Raw genomic sequence first — 13510 nt, 5'->3', positions numbered from 1 at the left:
GTGGCACCGGAAATGTAAATCTCTCTCTTTCTTTCCGTTTTTTAATTTACTTTTTTCAGAAATGCATCAATACTGTTTTTGCGCTCAAGAGCAGAGGTTTATTTTTTACTGATACACTACATTAATACTTAAAAATAGTTTTAGTATTAAAAAAATATCCGGTTGCACAACCATGCAACATATAATACCAGCCGCCGCTGAATTTTGGTCAACTTGCCATTCATACTTGCTAATATAGTCATTTAGGCGGCAATAAATCTTTTGCAATTTTTTTTAGAACATATGAGAAACCTAAAAAAAGTAGTTTATCTTGGTATTTTTCTAATTCTTCTGTTTACAACAGCACTTATATTGTCACAGTAGATTAGATATCTTTTATCAGTCTCACGTATCCGTCACGGTAAATTGGGATTCCTGAATCTGGTTTCTCCATAGTCAGTTGTTTGATTAGTTTCTAGTGTATTTTTAGTTTGGGTTGGGTTTTTCTTGTTAAGATGCGTGCATGTGTATGTATATATTTTTGTGATAGATCAATAGTGTTATCAAGACATACCCAGCATTTGAAGTTGAAAATAATTAAAGAGATTTTATTACTTCTAGTCAATGAAAGAACAAATTATATTGTGAAACTGTTTGATTTGAGGATATCAAAAGATAAATAATATTAGAACATCTTTGTAAACTAGTAGACAAAAAGTACCAAATTTTTACTTTCTTTGTTTCTAAATTCTGTTACCTATAATTTAAGGTAAGTTGAACCATTTTTAGCTAGTTTCTGTGCGTCATTTAGCTATTTTCTGACACTACTTGTTGGCAGCACTGATTAACCCACTGTTTCTTGTTACTTTTGGAAGTGTATGTAATTTCCATATACATACACGCACACGCACGCACGCACACACACACACACACACACACACACACACACACACATATATATATATATATATATATATATATATATATATATATATATATATATATACATCTATATATATATATATATATATATATATATATATATATATATATATAGTATTTTTTCTAATTCAAACGGACAATGGTCCTTTTAAATAACAGCAATTCCGATATAAAGCTGAAAGTTACCAAATAAATCCCAGGCAAACAGTTTTTGTTAGTCACGTAGCCCATTTGATACGGCCTTCCATGAAACTCTGAACTCCACGCCCTTTTTTTTCACACTTCACATTACGGTATTTAAAAATTAATCTAGTTTCATTCATGCTTCGTTATTTTTTTCTCCACTGGTAGAAAAACAACAATACGGACCCTTATATATATTGCTCTTCTTTTCGATTTCAGCATGCATTAGATCTAAATAATTTCCCTTTTTTCAGGTAAAAGTGTTACTGTCAATTGGTGGTAAGGATTTAAAAGGTTTCGCTCACAATGCAATAAGAAGAACTTTGTGCGACAAGCTCGCAATGGAATTCTCCTACTCTGGCAGGAAACCAAGGATTATGAAGCAAAAAAGCACAACTTTGGGTCCACCCAAATGTGTAAAAAAGATTCACAGTAAGTTGATTTGAAAAGTTGTACTGAAATATTTAACTTCATTTATTTATTTATGCTAGTAGCCATAAAAAATTCCAGTTTGCTAATTACTAAGTCTTACTTCTCTCGTACTGGACGTGTGTTCTCATATTAGTATGTCCCAAGCAATCAGAAGTAATTCTTCATGAATAAAGTATGCTTTGAGTATTTTAGGATGCTTTTACTGTCAAGTAGTATAATATGTAAATGTGTTCACCCTTACTGGGTGAATATAAAATGTGTGTAGAATATATAGGAAATTCAATAACTAATCCAACACTCTATGTTGTAAACAAAGCTTTACTGGCAAAGTACACATTTAAACAAATCTTTGCTTGAAAAAGCATTCAAAAACAATTTGTAAGGTGTACGGAAAACCTAAAACCAAATAAAATTCCAAGGTAAGAATGATTCCAGCGCTAAATAAAGTCAATAGTGTCAACGAATTTAAATTGAAGTACAGTGTAGGAATCACTATGTGAAGTATAATTTTGCACCAGACTTTTCGTGTAAACCTGTAAATTTGATACTGTCTACCACACGAATGTAACTTTCAAAGAATATAACTTTGTTGGGTTAGCAACACTGTTAGTCTGGTAGTATTACATAGTATGCCAAACTGTGTCCCCTGTCGATATTTTAAAGGTGCAAAATTTTAGAGCTCTTTGTCTAACACTAGAACGCAGATAAAACACTAGAAGAATATAGCTTTCGAAGTCACCATAATTTCAGTATAAAAAGAGAAAAGTTGAAGGATTTCAAGACCACGAATAGTCAAACTTTCGTCTTTCTGTCGTCTTCGTCTTTCAATTTTTCGTGACAACGAAGTTAGCCAAAACCTAATGTTTTTTTTTGTAGTGTTATTTAAGGTGACTTGAAACGTTGACTCAAAACCATATCACCACTAAGGGCACCGGAAGAAAGTCTTGTTACACTTGTATAGAAAAATGTAACTTTTCCATTATATAATATACCAAAAGTGTGGTGAAAGATAACTTTCTATAGTACCCTTACATAAAAATCACAAAATAGGGGCCTAGCTTAAGTGACTTAAAAAATAATATAGGAATTAGTTTCAGCTCTAGGTATCCACGTTTACAAACCATACCATAATTCCGTAAAGCTATTTAAGAGGGAAATTTATTTCAAATGACTTTTTTTTTTAAAGAATAAAAATCGCTAGTATTTGCTTGAAATTATATCTTTCTTTTCAGCTGCTGTTCGTAAGATGTACACCGACGCAACAGAAGAAACGGTGAAGGAAGTATTGGGTCTTTGGCTGCAGCAGGTAAGTATAGTTTTACCTATTTTCCTTACAATCACGATAGAGATCGGAAAGTTCTTACCATCACTAAATAAGCTAGGGATCTGCAACTTCGTGAAATGAGATAAAATGTTTACCTTGTATGTACTTATTATTTTATTATCCCTTATAATTTAGCAACTTGCCTGTTACTTTCCTCGGAGGGTAGAAATTTGAACTAAAATCGAGATTCATTACTGTTTACATTTTTATTTTCTTGTCTTCTGGAAGAAAGTACCTCTGTTAGTTTAATTTTATTTTTTGATTACTCTTATCTGCTGATGAATTTTTTTAAGACTAACGTTTATTCCTTGATTAATTTTGGTGTTGGCTAATACTGAAGGAAATTTCATTTTTTGAAAACTGCGATGTCACAGTAATAAAGAGATAGGCACTTTCTGTTATGTTTGCCTTCTAAAAACATTTCCTACCTGCTACATAAAAAACAGAAAGCAACTAACCTCTTTTTGTCTTGACTAATTTTAGTGTTATTTTACATCTTTTCTATCTACTGAACGAACTCATCTCTTGAGAGAAAAACTACAATACCACCCTCTTTCTTGATTGATTAGAGTTAATTACTTCTTTTCTATACTAAATGAAACCATCTTACATTCTGGAAAACTCTGCAATGCCATTGTAATAGAGCAATATGCAATTGCAGAATCTTTCAGACGATAAGATTATTTCGTTTAGTATAGAAACAAGCAATAAAGCACTATAATTAATTCAGATACAGAATGGTATTGTAGTTTTGTTTTCCTTCTCAAAAGATAAGGTTTCATTCAGGAGATACAAAAGAAGTAAAATGACATTAAAACTAATCAAGAAACAGTTTTTTTTCCTAGAAGATAAAGACTTCAGCAGTTAGAAAATTTTGTTAAAAGACAATATAACAGTAAATGCACATTTCTCTCTTACAAAGACATTCCCGAGTTTCCCGGAAGATAAGACTTCATTCAGTATGAAAAAGAAGTAATCAATACCATAATTGAACAAGAAACAAAGGTTAATGTTTTATCCACAAGATAAAGACTTCGTTCAGCAGTGGCAGTAATAAAAATAAATTTAAAAAAAAAGTAAGAGTAGTTTTTTCCCCAAAGACAAAAAGATTTCAATAGGATGGAGCACGCCAAAGTATGCGTATGCGTAAACACTCAACAACAAATTACCAGGAAAATAAATAGGTAGACATAGGTCTTAAAATGCATTCAGAATTTGACTGGATTGAAGTAAATGAAGTGATTTGCTTGCTTTGTGCCATGTACACTGAGAAATGTTTCTGCTTTCAAAGATGGGATATAAAGAACTAGGTCGATAGGTCGCAGGGGTATTTATTACGTCTCTATAATGAATTGTGAAACGACGCTAATGATTCAGACACGACGTTCCATGAATATGGGTCAAATAAACTTAGTGTTACAGTTACGGTAATGAGTCATCCCTTCTTCATTTGATACGTATGATGAAGGCAATATGCATGTCTTCTTATCAGTGATTCTTGTGTTTCGAAAGAATGAAACGTTGCAAAGATGTATTCCTCCGCTGTAAGGCTCAGGATTGAAATTCGTTTGTTTTACTGTCACAAATAAATCCAGAGAATTGTTGCTCAACACCTCCTTACGTATTAATCACCAGTAACTTTTTTTTATATTTTTAAAGAGAAATATTTCATTGAACCTCTAAGATATGTTCCAAACTCGTTGCAAAATGGTACGAAGTTGTCCGTGTACACGGTACCTATTTTAGTAAATTCTTACGCTTTTCCTGTAAATTGCGAACTACACTTTCCCATGCGCTCTGCTGTACATTACGCAGGATAACGCCTTGTAGGTCATCATCTATCATTTGTGTTGCTCCGTGAAGAATACAAGGTACATAGGTTCACACACTTATGGCCTATCTTTCCTGTGAATCGTGAGATCAGATTGCATTTCATACAAAGCATGGAGAGAAAATTAAAGAAATAAGTAAATATTTGTTCTTCCATCCCTCAGTGATTTCTTATATCAGTGATCACTTCGTTTGTTTTTCGTAATGCCGTACTTATACAACAGTACCGAGTGAGTCAATATGACATTTTCTGGATTTATCTCAATTGATGCTCTCACAGAACAATGCACGTTTTCAGCTAGGAAAAAACTTCTACTGAAAATTTACTGGCACTAGAATATTGAAATGGGTAAATTGAATAAATACCATGCAGTGGTACCAGTGATGAAACGGGTCACATACTTCGTGACTCGTGATCACGATGTAATCAGATCCCTGACCCTGTATGACCCAGACATATCCGTGCGATCCCGAGACGACTAAATATCAGACTATGGGTGAGTATGTTGTAATTGTAACAAACGCGATTCTTTCCTTTCAAGTGTTTCTTATGAGTGATCGTCAAAATTTAATCGAATAAGGCTGTAAAACAAAGTGTAGAATATAAGGGATTCCGCTGAACCGAAATAGTGTTTGCGTAATGTTTGTGTATAGTAGTGTTTAAAATTATTTTATTAATTTTCAGTATGGGAAGATGAATTATATTTTATTTAACAGTCAAGACACTTTGAATAAGAAGTGTCACACTGCAAATCTAACATCTGAATAGGTGAGCTCGATTAGGGAATATTAATTCACTATAAAAATTCTACCGTAATGCTATAGAGATCATATTTGGAGTGCTTCCAAGCCATGGATCACCAGATCTGAGAAACGAGTGCCAGGCTCTGTTGCCTTGTGTGGCACTTACTTCAAAGAATAATAATGTATTTTAATGAAAGCGTATTTATATGGTAAACAATATGAATGTTTTCTTTTAACTGTACAATCAATTACATGTTTCTCAGTACGTATTTATGATCGTTATTTTGCAGAGAACGAAGAAATTCAAAACCTGTAGTGGAAGGTGACACCGTTGAAGTTGAGGAAACCAATTAAGGAAATAAGTTAGAAATAATACAAAAATGTAAATAAGATCAATAAATAACATTGTAATACAAGCTGATTGTTTTCATGAAACCATATATCAGTTATTGTGTAGAATGTAGGGATACTTTATTTCAATTATGTAGCAGCAGGATGCGAAATAATAACAGTTATGATCGGGAGAGAGAGGAGTAGATAAATAAGTAAAAAAAATGCACTGGAAAGTTTTGAAATGAAGATTTCATATATTGAACATCCAAAATTATTGAACTATGTAAGGTCAGGGATAATGCTTAACCACTAGGTTGTCCACTAACTGCACAGATTTACTGTAAATAGTTTGTATACTTCTAACAGTGTCAGTGTCACCATATCTCGCCAGTAAATTATTGAGGATGAATTTTGTTCCAAAATTTTCAAGTGTGGGAATGGCCATCCTCAGTATTTCGCACCCTGTGTAGCAGTGGTTCTAGGATTTAATTTATATTTCTTTCCTGAAATCTGATAATTTAAAAGTTTGCTTAGCCCTTGACGTTTGTCTAGTGGTGTACGTCTTTGCTGCGCCTAGGGTCGTGGTTGGTTCTCAGTGGAAGACCTTACAAACACTGAACGCATTACTGCGGATTCTACAGGTCAGTGTCTCATATAAAGCTTCGTGCTGAAACGGGACGCTCAACTTCAGCATCAAACTGTGGTTAATGGTAAACTAATTGGATGCTGATCTGCCAGGTCGCATAGTATATTCACCAAGGAACTCAGGAAAAGTGTTACTTTCTATGTTGAGATAAGATACTAATCTCAATAGACTGGAGTATGGGGTATATATTCAACACCAATGTTGTGTGAGACATGGATTTATAATTTAACATGATATCTCAATAATGTTACTCAACAGAAATAAACCTCGTGCTGCAAAGACGCATAATGGACGAAGGAAAGAAGCATAATACAGATTGTGAAAGTATACATATTTTGCTTTCATTTTGACCGAACACAACTATTCTTTTTCAGAACATTGCTTATGTAGGTTTAACAGTTCTTTCGTCCTCACCTTTACGTTTATTTTTGCAGAATTGTTGTCTATATGAGCTTGATTTCATTTTGTATAAGGTTTGAAGTGAGGTCTAGTAGTGTCAATCTTGATACAGATTTATTTCTGCACGTGAGAAAATGATTCATCTGGTTGGCGTCATGTATAATGTTTGATGTGAAGATTAGTATAATGTTCAGTGTGTAAGTTACATAAATGATGGTGTGTGTTGTTTTGCCATCTGAGGTTGTTTGGATATTGCCACCACTTTATTAGCATTCTTTTAAAAATATTGCAGAAACCATAGCCTACTAGTATGTTTACTATTAATAGTAAGTATGGTATGGTTTCCCCTATATATATTTAAAAGAATGCCAATAAAGTGATGGCAATATCCAAACACCCTCAGATGACAAAAGAATACACACCATCATTTATGTAACTTACACATTGAACATTATACTAACCTACACATCAAACATTATACATGTCGCCAAGCAGATGAATCATTTTCTCACGTGCAGAAATAAATTTGTATCAAGCTTTACTGAGAAGCTTGCAATAAACGAGACATATTAAGCATGTGCTAAACTTGAAGTGAACAGCTTGAAATAAGCTTGAGGTGACAAGCCTATAGCAAGCATTATGTACCAAGTTTGAAATAGACTTGAGGTAACAAGCCTGGAGCAAGCATTATGTACCAAGTTTGAAATTAACTTGAGGTAACAAGCCTGTAGCAAGCATTATGTCCCAAGTTTGAAATAGACTTGAGGTAACCAGCCTATAGCATGCTTTATGTAACAAGTTTGCAATAAGCTTGAACTGGCAAGCTTGAAACAATCTTGCAGTACAAGCCTACAATATGCTTGTCGCCTGTCAACTTCGTCGCTTGAATCAGCCTTGATATACGCTTACAGACTTGTCGTAACAAGCTTGGGACAAGCTTATATCCTTGTCACGACAAGCTTATATCATGCTTGTGGCAAGCTGTTTCTGCTATCTGGGATTTGACTAACCGCATGCAATATGTAGAAATAGGTCCAACCAAGTCAGAGGTAAGACACATTAGGCACGGAGTTCCACAAGGATCAATATTAGGTCCTATACTTTTTCTTATATACATTAACGATCTTCCCGATTATATAGTTCCAAACAAAACCGTAGTTTTTGCGGATGATACAAACATTTTTGTTGACATTCCAAATAACATTTGCTGCGAGGAATTCATATTTAAGAAGACGACAGATAAAATTGCAGAATGGCTAAAAGCAAACCAACTTAACTTAAATACAGCGAAAACAACTATAATGAGTTTCAATGAAGGAAAACTGAACTTTCTAAATATACATCAAATACGTATAGACGAAGAACTCATGCAGATATCTGACACTTTTAAATTTTTAGGGTTAAAATTAGACTCTAAGTTAACACCGGATGATCACGTGAATGATTTGTTGAGAAAACTAAGCGCGAATATATATCTTATACGTGAGGTTAGTAAGATTCTAACTACAGAAACATTGAAAACAATTTATTTCGGCTTGATCCAGTCAATTCTATCGTATGGAATCATTTCCTGGGGTAATACCTGTTATGCGAAGGAAGTATTTACAATGCAGAAGAGAATGTTACAAATATTGTTATCAGTTCCGTTTCATACACCAAGTAGACCACTGTTTCAGAAACTTAAAATATTACCATTGCCGTGTATATACATTCTCGAAACAACACCATTCATACATATGAATAAAAGAAACTTTCAACTCAATTCGGACCTACACCAATACAACACAAGAACAACGAATCATATTCATATACAAAATTTCAGTCTAACAAGAACTCAAAATTCGTTACACCACATAGGAATAAAACTTTATAATAAATTACCAGATCGTATCAAACGAATGCCAAGCTTGCAGTTTAAAAGACACCTCAAGTTGCTGTTACATAAACATCTTTTCTATGGTTTAGATCAATATCTTCAGTGTGATATTTCTTTGTAATATAAATTTTACGGTTTACTTGAATTTTGAAATATATAAAATAAGGTACAATTTATATTTTCTCTAAAAATGCAGTTTTAGTTTTATTGTTACGTATATATTTTGTATTATTATTATATATATTGTATTATTATATAATATTTTTTTAAATAACTGTATTATTAATTGTAGCGTTTATCTTGTAATTATTATTATTATTAATTGTAACCGTAACTGTATCTCTTGACGAAGCCATGAACGCTAAGTTCTTACGGCGGAAAATGAAATAAATAAATAAATAAATGAGTCCAGAAGATAGAAACTTCTATTTCTTCCAAGTGAGGATCCAAATAAAAACAGCAGAAAATTTCAACATGACCTAAGGGCAAGTTACCTCTCACACGATCGTTAAGTAAGGTCGTGAGTTTTAGATCGTGAAATGCAGTTTTACTTCAGTCCCATCTGAGACAGGCATTAGGTTTTCTTTTCTCGACGTCATTACAGTCATAATCAATGCACTTTATATTTAGTGTTGGCTCATCGTTGTACTATTTAAACTTTTGATGCGCTAAGCATTGTAATTGAGTGCATTACGTATGTAACATAGTTCACTATATGTAACTAGTATGTAACACTGTTGTTCGTCTAAGTCTTTGATTTAGACACTGCGTGGTTACATGCTATTATCACGCCAGAAACAATCGTCAGACTGACTTGTTTTTTCCCCTCCTCACCGTGCTTCTACCCAACGGAGAGGCTCACAATGAAACCTGTTGGTTAAAGAGACGTTCATCTGAACGATTCGTTTATAAGTGGCGTGTCCTTAACGGTGACGGAACTGTTGGTAACAAATGTCGGTCTAACAGCAAAATGTTTTTCTTTTTGATCCCAAACAGTTAATTTACTTTCGCCGATTATAGCGCCATATTATGCATTGACGGAAAAGTGTTGATGAAACCTTACATAGTTTGGGCCGTAGAATCCAAATCGGCAATCAAAAATTGGAGTTTCCATTTGAATTTCAAAGTTGACCCCACCCCAGCTCCCAGGGGGTGGGTCTAGAGAGGCGAGTTTGGTTTCTTCAGATTTTTTTAAATATTACTAAACGAGTGTTTTTTTTGTTTTTCGATTCGAGGTTAAGTTCTCGAGTTATTCCACCGTTTCTAGACTTTTGATTCACTCTGTATATATATATACACTAACAGCGTTTTAAGTTGAAGTACTCTGAAAATAACCAATAAAACACAGTTCTGACTAGAGCAGAATGAAATTATTGAAAACTATACTTACAATGTGTTACAGTTTCAAGGACCTAACGCCCTCTTCATCAGGCATCAGGCATCTTCTTCTGTATTTGGTGAAGAGGACGTTAGGTCCTTGAAACTGTAGCACATTGTAAGTATAGTTTTCAATATATTTCAGTCTGCTCTGGTCAGAACTGTGTTTTATTTGTTACTCTACTTATCCAGAGCCATGCAGTTTGTTTATTACTCTGAAAATATTGAATTCTTTTAGGGACTACCCCAATTGTCTCGTTCCTGTAGACCCTAGAGAGGAATGGGACAGACTGAAATGATATTCAGAAATAAAGCAAAGCGGCGAGAAATACAGTATATTATATTGTTATACTGAAAGTGATTAAACAACATTGTGCACTACGCTATCATCCTTCTAAATATTTCAGTTTGACAATAAGAATAATAGTTCTGCCAATAAAGGTAAGCAGGCATCTTACCACTTTCCTGTGTGACAATAATTTTGCTTTTTTTTTATTAAATCCAAAAATAGGGTTAAAGCCGAAAATTAGAATTAAAAAGAAAAGAAAATACGCCAACAAAGCAATGCACACGTTATTGTAGTCGAGTTCGACTTTTCTGGGACAGTATACAGCGAATATGAAAATAAATTGAATTACAAGAAGACAAGAATCTCTATTCTAGAGATTACTGTTTAATGGATGTTATATGCAGAGAGGTTAAGGCAAAACGAATACGAAGACTGCACACGTACTGTTACCTTACCCATGACAGGATAAGTTAATTTCAGAACTATATTTTGAAGGTCAACCGAACTAGTATCTTGTTGTTTACGAGAAACAAATTTAGAACATCCGACTCTGTTACGCATCCTTTTCACTTCGCATCCACTGCTCTAAACATTTTATACAATTCCTACATAATACACTACACACTTTTTGATGTAAAATTTAAGAAATATAATATTACAGTTTTCAACATTCACATTAATGTTTTCCCATCCTATTTCTTTCATTGATAGATCTACATCACTAACAGAATTACTAAAGGATATATCAACACAGTGTTCTCGAGAGAAAATACTGTCTTCGATTGAGGACTCTGAATTTGTATCAACCTTCATATTACTTGTTGTAAATGAATTCTAATACCGACATCTCTTTCGCTTTAGCTTTGCAAAGCCTTCTTGTTTGGTTTCATCTCTTCTGCAGTTGCTGTTAGTATTCTTGTTCGACCACTACTATTTATCCCACGGTTGGTTTTATTAAGGGGGGTAGGCAGCCTTCGGATAGGGACGGATATTCTGAGTGGTTACTAACGTAGTGGAAGATATTGCTCCAAAATATAACAAATGTAGTTTTTTGGATAGCTAATGTAAGCGAGCTTTCAGGCAGAAGCTCTGATGAACCATAGTCCATACCCTTAGATGTGCCAGCAACATTCCGTGCGGTAAGGTTGTCTATAATTTTCGTTGGTGAGATGGTGCGTTTCTGTGCAACGACGGATTTGGACGGTCATTTACTGAAGATATCAGGTATTAGTCTTCTATAAAAGGAACACTGTTGAAAGGGTATTTTACAGCCTTTTTAAATTCAGATACGATATTCTATTGTGTCGTAGCACAGGGGTATACCCGTTCTATAAACTCATCAATAGAATGAGGAGAAATAGTTTTTTTCTGGATTATTAATCAGCCAGTCATTGCACACACGATTGTAATGGGTCTTCAGAGGTCCACAAACCGAAACTTCCAACAGTTGCAGTTTGTGACTGCAATTCGGAGAAAATGTTCATAACACACCATTTTGGTAAGCATTCTCTACTTCAATGATGTTCACGTGGTTTCGTGGTTTTAGAGGAGCAATATGATTGGATTTTCTTTCGAATATTTTGAAATTTGGTTAATGTGTTCTAAACAAACACCAAATATCTCAGCAATCATCCATCCAGTGATCCTTGTTATGAGGTGGTGTTTTCTTCAGGAAGAAATCCTTGTACCCTACTCTCGAATATAGAAAAACTGGAGGATTGCTATTCCTAACGGCATTGAAGGTACATAGGACTGTCACTTGTAGAGCACGTTTCGCTCAAGTTACCTGTCCGACTTCTTTCTGTCCTCGTGAAGCTATCACACGTAGTGTTATGTGTACGGTACTAAATCCAGTTTGATCAGAGTTAAAAGTATACTTCAGAGTGATGTTACATTTCTTATATGCTAACTTCAAATTGTTCAAAAAGTCGTCCACGTTTTGCTTATTGAAACTGGTACTTTTTGATAAGCTTTTGATTCCAGAGATCGCAGTGATAACTGAGGGGGTGCTCCATAAAACCATTAAGCCAGCCATATTCGCACTTTTGTGCACAGTTTAAGATTCCGGCATATTCTTCTTCAAGGCATTTTCGTATGCGTAAGTCAAAGTTCGTCCGCCCCTCGTTCTAAGCACATAGTTCATCTTACTTGCACTAAGGAGAGTTTCCCACAAAATAGATTTTCTTGAAATATTACAGAATCTCTATTTGTGTCTTCCTTGTACTTTTTAATATGTCTAGCAAAGGCTGATTTCGATATGTTGTGTTCTCTTGCTACCTCTTGTATACTTTTCTTTTTCTCTATTACTATCTTTACATCTTGCAGAATATCACTGTTTGGTGATTGTATATAGTCTAGGTTTATCTTCTGCCACTTGCGTGGCATTTTCCTGAAACAGATGTGAGAAATACTAAATAAATATAGCGTTAGCCAAGCGGAAACACATTAATTATAATAAAGCTACCTAATGTTTTCACACTTGTGAGTAGAAAGGAGTGGGACAGTATCCCAATCCTCCTCAATTCATCATGCCATAATCTCCCTGTATACCCACTTTTACTACTGTCACTATAAAGCCACGAACTCTGGTATTAGAATGATACAAAAATATTCTAAATATACTTTCAATACCTAACTCTCTACTCTTATATTAAATTCTCTACTACCTCTTCATATTCTCAAATATTTTTATAATATACATCTCACATAATAGTTATCAGTGGTGAAGGAAAATTTGACTTTGCTTCTAAAACCTTGTGCACGTTCAGCACCTGGTAGCAATGCTCTTTAAATGTTGCCACCAGATCTGCTAGCAACCACTATGACTTAACACAAATCACCAGATATATCACTGTCCCACATCTCCAACTTTCCCAAACCTCATACTTTTCCCCTATATTTTTGTTGCCTCCCTGATACGGAATTTTATAAAAAAAATGATTATTTGAAAGTGCCAACAGGGTATATATTTGAGCAAAATTTTACTTCCGGCGTTGATGGAATCGGAGAGGAATGGATGATGAGAACTGAGCATTCCAGACGTATTTGAGGCAAAGTTTTTCTACATGGAACCAAATGTATGGAAAAGTCACGCGAGCATAGAGCTCTGGAGCAGAGCTCGGGAGTTTGATGTGGTATAGAATTCTGTGTGTGTGA

The 13510-nt window shown here is 34.3% G+C and overlaps 1 long non-coding RNA gene across 1 annotated transcript; it reads left to right on the top strand.

The window, feature by feature from the left end:
• The first annotated feature begins 1364 nt into the window (after positions 1-1364).
• LOC145676610 (uncharacterized) lies at positions 1365-3499 on the top strand. Its single transcript, XR_014129416.1, has 2 exons — positions 1365-1536; positions 2769-3499. It is a non-coding gene; the product is annotated as an uncharacterized LOC145676610 (long non-coding RNA).
• Positions 3500-13510: the final 10011 nt, after the last annotated feature.

This window comes from Thermobia domestica, unplaced genomic scaffold, assembly GCF_964235325.1.
Source record: "Thermobia domestica unplaced genomic scaffold, izTheDome1.hap1.1 HAP1_SCAFFOLD_243, whole genome shotgun sequence".
NCBI classification, from domain to species: domain Eukaryota; kingdom Metazoa; phylum Arthropoda; class Insecta; order Zygentoma; family Lepismatidae; genus Thermobia; species Thermobia domestica.
The sequence above is the reverse complement of the archived record's forward strand: the minus strand, read 5'-3'. Positions and strand labels throughout refer to the sequence as shown.